General features: G+C 42.5%; 1 pseudogene; it reads right to left on the reverse strand.

The window, feature by feature from the left end:
• Window positions 1–457, reverse strand: LOC118667876 (annotated as a pseudogene).
• Window positions 458–7,477: the final 7,020 nt, after the last annotated feature.

Raw genomic sequence — 7,477 nt, forward strand, 5'->3', positions numbered from 1 at the left:
CTACTGTGGAGCCTGTATGGGGGCCTGGGCATCTTTGGGAGCCTGAGCCTGAGCCGCAGTCAAAGCCTGGGGCTTGGTGTCAGCGTTGGCCTTGGACTTAGGCTGGCAGAGCCTGAGACCCTTGGTGATGTGGACCCGAGCACATTTCCCAGGCTTGGTGAGCAATGTAGGCAGGTCGACAGAGCTTGTGGTTGTCACCCTTTGGGATCTTGGGCTTGACCTCCTTGGGCTGCACGAGAGCCTGGATAGCCTCAGGATGTGCACTCATGGCCTTGGCATTGTTGGCCTGCATCTTCAGGCTCTTCTTGCTGTGCTTCCTGGCAGAGCGCATGCTCCCCAGGAACTTGGGGTCTACCCCTTTCAGAGATTTGTATCTTTGCGATCGGGTTTTCTTGTTGCCATTTCTGTGCCATTTTCAGGACTGGTTGTGTGTTGTGTGGTTCTTGTACTCGGCCATGTCTGCATGGAAGCCTATGGCTCCCAAAGCGCCTGGGACCAGAGGAGAAAGAGAGCGTGGCTCCCTCCTGTTCCCGTGGCTCCTTCTTGCATTGGGTGGTCCACTCTGTGCTCACTCCTGTTGCTGGGATCTTACCTCTTCTATCTTAAGCCTTTTCTTTGTTTCACTGTCCCCATCTTTAATAATGTGCTCTCAGAATCACCTGGACTCGGGCCGTGAAACCTTTCCTACGTTAGGCCAAGAACCCACACGTTCCAGACCATGAGTTACAGACTGAGAGCTGGCTGAGCACATAGAACCCTAACTATATCCTTGAATATCATCAATACTTAACACACTGCCAATTAAAGGCAGGATCATGAAAAATTCTCATTTCTCTTATAAAAACAAAATAAAACAAAACAAATTCCAGCCTTGCTTTTCAATACTGGGAGCCAGAATGCAATCCTCATGAGAACATAGGAGACATGTTCTCTCCTTCATAGATGCCAAGTGGGGTTTACAAGGAGGAAGGTGATGGTTAGTAACGGAGTGTGATAGTCAACAAGTCAGGCATCAATCCTGCACTCGATACTCTAGTGCAGTGATGGCGAACCTATGACACACGTGTCAGAGGTGACACGCGAACTCATTTTTTTGGTTGATTTTTCTTTGTTAAATGGCATTTAAATATATAAAATAAATATCAAAAATATAAGTCTTTGTTTTACTATGGTTGCAAATATCAAAAAATTTCTATATGTGACACGGCACCAGAGTTAAGTTAGGGTTTTTCAAAATGCTGACACGCCGAGCTCAAAAGGTTTGCCATCACTGCTCTAGTGCTTCCCTGCTGTTATCTTGTCATCTTAGCTGTGACTTGGAAATAGGATCTGCTAAGGGACAAGGGCGCTGTGTTCACTAATATTGAAACAGGCTCTTTGGGAAATCTGACCCAAGGATCATGATTTTAACTTGACAGTGACCTCCTGTCCATTTCCTGTCTTTCAGGTATGCAGGTAGAAGAGATGGGGGCCTTGGTCAGGGCGCTGGCCAAAAACAATCAGGGCCATCTACACCATTATGCATGGCAGTAGGCTCAGTGCCTAGGCCCCTGATACATTGAGGAGCACATGAAAGTGTTTTAATGTCTTTTAAAATATGTTTTTTATTGATTTTAGAGAGAGAGGAAGGAAGAAGGAGAGAGAAACATTGATGTGAGAGAGAAGCATCAATCAGCTGCCTCCTGCATGCCCCCTCCCGGGGATTGAGCCCCTGACCCAGGCATGTGCTCTGACCCAGAATCGAATTGGCAACCTCTCGTGCATAGGACAACACCCAATCAACTGAGCCACAGTGACCAGGGCAAAAATGTTTTAATTTCTTTCAAAATCAGAAGAAAACCATGGGTACAATCCTGCCTGGATTATATTCATCTTTATATCAACATAGTCACAAGCGTAATTTTTAATAATTTTTTATGCAGGAAGGAGTTCATGGAGGTAGAAATGCTGAGTGGTCACAAAACTCATCATGTGAATCTGGAAACAGATGGCAACTCATAGACTTTAACTGAAGAGAATAAATCAAAGGGGCTTTTGCAAAGGTGTGGTTGGGTTAAGAAAAACAATAAGAAGTAGTGAAGTGCCCAGGGCCCAGCAACCATGGGATCCATCATCACCATGGGGCCTGAATCGACAAGGGCAGGGACCACTGGCCAAACCCAACCAACAGTCAGCATGGAAGGTAGCCCAGAGGCTCAGTCCATATAGGCCGGACTTGTGGGGCACAGAGCAGGGGAGACAAGAGCAAAAACTAGAAGGGGTGTGCTGGAAGCCGGTTCATCCTTACTGCTTGACACAGTCGCTGCAGGGAAGAAACATCTGCACAGCATGTGTTTCAAGGGACTTGGCGTATATGGCATACTGTTCTTAATATGTTTGCTCCCCTTCTTTGCACTATGTGTTTTAACCAAGGTCACATCTCCAAGAAAGGTTGTTTCCCCAGGTGGGATTTTTCCCTGGAGTTAGGGATTAACAGGACTAAGGAAGGGAATAAAACCCCTTAACTAAGTGCCAGGTGGGTAATTAATCACTTAAACTATGAACAATCACTTAGGATAATCTCCTTCAGTTACTTCCTTGTAGCTTAACAGAACAATAGAGTAGTGACTTTGGAATGGAGATAACAAACGCCCTAACCTTTGGAATAGAATGGATAGGATTAAAATCAACTGGTATAAATACAGATGTAACAGGACAATAAAGACCGAACCTGGCTGGAGAATGTGGCTAGGCTGCTGATCAACTGAACACTGTCTCCGTGTCATTCCTTCTTCACCAACTCCATCCACACCTTTGGGAACCCCTAGACCTGTTAGGGTTGGATCCCAACATCTGGCGCCTGGGGTCATGAACACAGAATAACCAGTACTGGACTCAGATTCTCACCACTCCCTGTTTCTAGAGTTTTCAAGTGAGTGTAACTCCTGCCTTTCATAGGGTCTAGGCATGGATTATAGAAGGAGGAACTTATTTTCTGTTTCAAAATGAAAAAAAAATATATACCCCACACCAGATTTCGAAAGGATAGTACCCCATCTGGTGGCAAGTGTCTCAGCCTTTCTTGCCCATTGGTTTTATTCAGAAAGCATCTGTCTTCGAGGATGTAGGTTTCCTATTCCTTTCACAATCAGGGTTCAGTCTCCTGTTCTAGTCCAATGAGGGGACAGGCTGGAGAACTGGTCAAGAAAAGCCTTTTAAATCAGACTGCCTGGCCCAGTTTGGTTATTGATTAGCTATTGAGTCCCTGTGCCTCAGTTACTTTGTCTGTAAAGGTAGGACAATAGCAGGCCATGCTTTATAAGATGGTGGGAGATTAAATGAAATAATAGATTGAATGAAAAAACATTTATACAGCGCTTATTATGAGCTAAGCACCATTCTAAGTGCATCATGTATGTTGACCCATTTAACTGCACAGAGAAAAGCAAAGAAGAAAACACAAAGAAAGACAAGCTTGTGATGGTATTTGAGAATCTGCATATGGCTGTGCTTGACACTAAACTGCCAGTGGATTTTTCACATCTGTGAGTCAATAAATATTCCTTAATTTTTCAGGGGTCTTAGCCAGTTAAATTAAATTTCTGCCACTTGCAACCAAGATAGTTTCAATAAAGTGATGATATAGATATGTATATGTACACACTTGTGTGCACATTGTATATATTTACATATGCATAAATATACATTCATTGGCTAAATACATCAAGGAAAGTTATAGAATGCATAGGCAATTTCTCTGAACTTTTGGGGATGCTTCTTCAGAGAATCTTCCATTACAACTTGTTAGTACTATGCCCACTTAATGGAGGAGGATGGGAAGCTCCAGAGAGCTGGGGTAACTTTCCCAGGCACTTAGCTGATGGCTGAGTGAGCTAGGGCTCGAACCCAATAGGTTTTCTCTGCTTGTCATTCTCAGAGTGCAGGGATGGGTGGACCCTGGGCTTGAGCCAGTGTGGTTTTCGCCGCCCTCTTTTATTTCACAGGAGGTTGGGGTAACTGCTGGAATGCAAAGGATGATGAGGTCAGAACTGTGGCGATGAACACAGCTCATAATCATAAGTGAGCTCCATGCATCAGCTTTGAAAAGGCAACCGTCTCTCCTACAGATGACCGAACCCGGAGGCTTTCCTCCACAGGCTGCCACACTGTGTGCATTTGCAGCAAAGCTTTCCGCATTTACTTCTGTGGAAACTGACAGAGTAATTGTCTTACTATGTTATGTGCTTTGGCAGCAATAGAAGTGGGGCCCACAGGTCCAAATCTAGAAGCGAATCCTTCTTTTTAATGATTCCAGTTTGTTAACACTCTTCCTGCCCTTATGGGAAGAAAAGGCAGGTCCTAGTGGTAGGTGTAGGTGGGTAGACAGGGAGGGGGGAGTAGATGGTACTTCCAGGGCCCAGAGCCTACAGTCTCTGGCTCCTCCCAGGGTGGGCCTGGGACAGGAGTGGGGCCGATGAGTCTAGAAGCCACTCATGCAGGCTCCAGACTCTGAAGGATTCTGCCTTCAATTCAGCCTTTCACAGGCCCTTCAAATCAGGAATGAAGAATGAAGGAACACCCTCAGACCTTGTCAAGCCAAGATTCCCATCCCTTGGGGCAAATATCAAATGATTCCCTGTGACCCTCTTTCTGACCTTCCTCAGGCCCAACTGCTTTCTATGTCCTGTTGGCTTCCACAGCTTTAACAGAACACTCATTATATCTTTCTCTAATACTTTAGAAATTATTTCCCTCTTTATAATATAATGTCATTATATTCTAGACTCCTGGAAATAAGAAAATACTCATAATTTTTAAAAAAATTCTCACCTGGGGAAATGCTTATTGATTTTAGAGAGAGGGGAAGGGAGGGAGAGAAGGAGGGAGGGAGGGATGGAGAGAGAGAGAGAGAGAGAGAGAGAGAGAGAGAGAGAGAGAGAGAGAGAGAAACATTGATTGGTTGCCTTCTGTAGCACCTTGACTCGGGTTCAAATCCACAACCTAGGTGTGTGCTCTGACTGGGAAACAAACCCGCATTCTTTGGATGACGCTCCAACCAACTGAGCCACACTGGCCAGGGCAAGAATCATACTTTTTTTTTCTTTTTAAAATATTTTTTATTGATAGATTACAGACATCTTCCATTTTCCACCCTTCCCCTCCTCCTCCCAGCTTCAACCCCCCGCCCCCCCAAACAGGTCTTCACCAGCCTATTGTCTGTGTCCATGGCCTATGCATATAAGTATGTAAGTTCTTCGGTTTATCTCTTCTCGCCCCCCAACCTCATCTCGAGGTATGTCAGTCTGTTCCATGCCTCCGTGCTTTGGTTCTTATTTTGTTGGCCAATTAATTTTGTTCATTAGATTTCACAAATAAGTGAGATCATGTGATGTTTGTCTTTCTCAGTTTGGCTTATTTCACTTAGCATAATATTTTCCAGGTCCACCCATGCATAGTATTCCATAGTGTACATGTCCCACAGCTCTTTTATCCATTCATCTACTGATGGGCACTTGGGCTGTTTCCAAGTCTTGGCTATTATAAATAATGCTGCTATGAACATAGGGGTGCATATATTCTTTCTGATTAGTGTTTTGGGGTTTTAGGATATGTTCCCAGGAGTGGGATCACTGGTTCAAACGGAAGTTCCATTTTTAATTTTTTGAGGAAACACCATACTGTTTTCCATAGTGGCTGCACCAGTCTGCATTCCCACCAGCTGTGTACTAGGGTTTCCTTTTCTCCACATCCTCACCAGCACTTGTCATTTGTTGATGGTACCTCCATTCTGACAGGTGTGAGGTGATACCTCATTGTTGTTCTAATTTGTATCTCTGATGATCAGTGATATTGAGCATTTTTTCATATGTCTCTTAGCCATCTGTATGTACACTTGGGAGAAGTGTCTATTTAGGTCCTTTGCCCATTTTTAATTGGATTGTTTGTCTTCCTTTTGTTAAGTTGTATGAGTTCCTTATATATTTTGGATATTAAGCCTTTATCAGATGTATCATTGCCAAATATGTTCTCCCATACAGTGGGCTCTCTTTTCATTTTGCTGATGGTTTCTTTTGCTGTGCAGAAGCATTTTATTTTGATGTAGTCCCATTTGTTTATTTTTTTCTTAGTTTCCTTTGCCCTAGGGCCATGGCCGGCAAACTGTGGCTCGCGAGCCACATGCGGCTCTTTAGCCCCTTGAGTGTGGCTCTTCCTAAGCCTTAGGAGTACCCTAATTAAGTTAATAACAATGTACCTACCTATATAGTTTAAGTTTAAAAAATTTGGCTCTCAAAAGAAATTTCAACCGTTGTACTGTTGATATTTGGCTCTGTTGACTAATGAGTTTGCTGACCACTGCCCTAGGGGATGTATTTGTAAACATATTGCTATGAGAAATGTCTGAGATTTTGCTGCCTATGGTTTCTTCTAGGATTTTTATTGTTTCCCAACTTACATTTAGGTCTTTTATTTATTTTGAGTTTATTCTTGTGTATGGTGTAAGTTGGTGGTCTAGTTTCATTTTTTTGTATGTATCTGTCCAATTTCCCCAATACAATTTATTGAAGAGACTGTCTTGACTCCATTGTATGCTCTTGCCTCCTTTGTCAAATATTGATTGAGTGTAATGGTTTGGGTCGATTTCTGGTGTCTTCTGTTCCATTGGTCTATTTGCCTATTCTTGTGCCAGTAGCAGGCTGTTTTGGTTACAATGACTTTGGAGTATAATTTGATATCTGGTATTGTGATCCCTCCAATTTTATAGTTGTTTCTCAAGATTGCTGGAGCTTTTCTGGGTCTTTTTTGGTTCCATATAAATTTTTGAAGTATTTGTTCTAGCTCCGTGAAGTATGTCATTGGTATTTTAGTAGGGATTGTGTTGAATCTGTAGGTCGATTTGGATAGTATGGACATTTTAATGCTGTTAATTCTTCCAATCCATGAACATGGTACATACTTCCATTTGTTTGTATCTTCCTCTATTTTTGTTTTCAATGTCCTATAGTTTTCCAAATACAGGCCTTTTATCTCCTTGATTAAGTTTATTCCTCGGTATCCTATTTTTCTGTTGTTGAAAAGGTAAATGGGATTGCTGTTTTAGTTCCTCTTTCAGAGAGTTCATTATTGGTATATAAAAATGCCATCAATTTGTGGATGCCGATTTTGTATCCTTCTACCTTGCCAAATTTATTTAGTAAGTCTTATAGTTTCCTGATGGAGTCTTTAGAGTTTTCTATGTACAATATCATGTCACCTACTAAAAATGACAAGAATCATTCTTAATATTGTACTCTGTTTATTTAAAAATATTTTATTTTCTAGTAAAAGACCATAACTCCAAAAGGGTAGCATCTTTTTAAATTTAGGTAGTTGACACATAGCAGGTGCTTGGGCAATATCTGCTGAAGTTAGTGGGTTGACCTGAGCACAGATCTGGTATGGATTTTATCTTGCTTCTAAAAAATTTCTAATTAGTGACTGAGCTCCTACAGCTCAGGCT

Source organism: Myotis myotis, unplaced genomic scaffold (genome assembly GCF_014108235.1).
Source record: "Myotis myotis isolate mMyoMyo1 unplaced genomic scaffold, mMyoMyo1.p scaffold_m19_p_13, whole genome shotgun sequence".
In the NCBI taxonomy this organism is placed as follows: Eukaryota; Metazoa; Chordata; class Mammalia; order Chiroptera; family Vespertilionidae; genus Myotis; species Myotis myotis.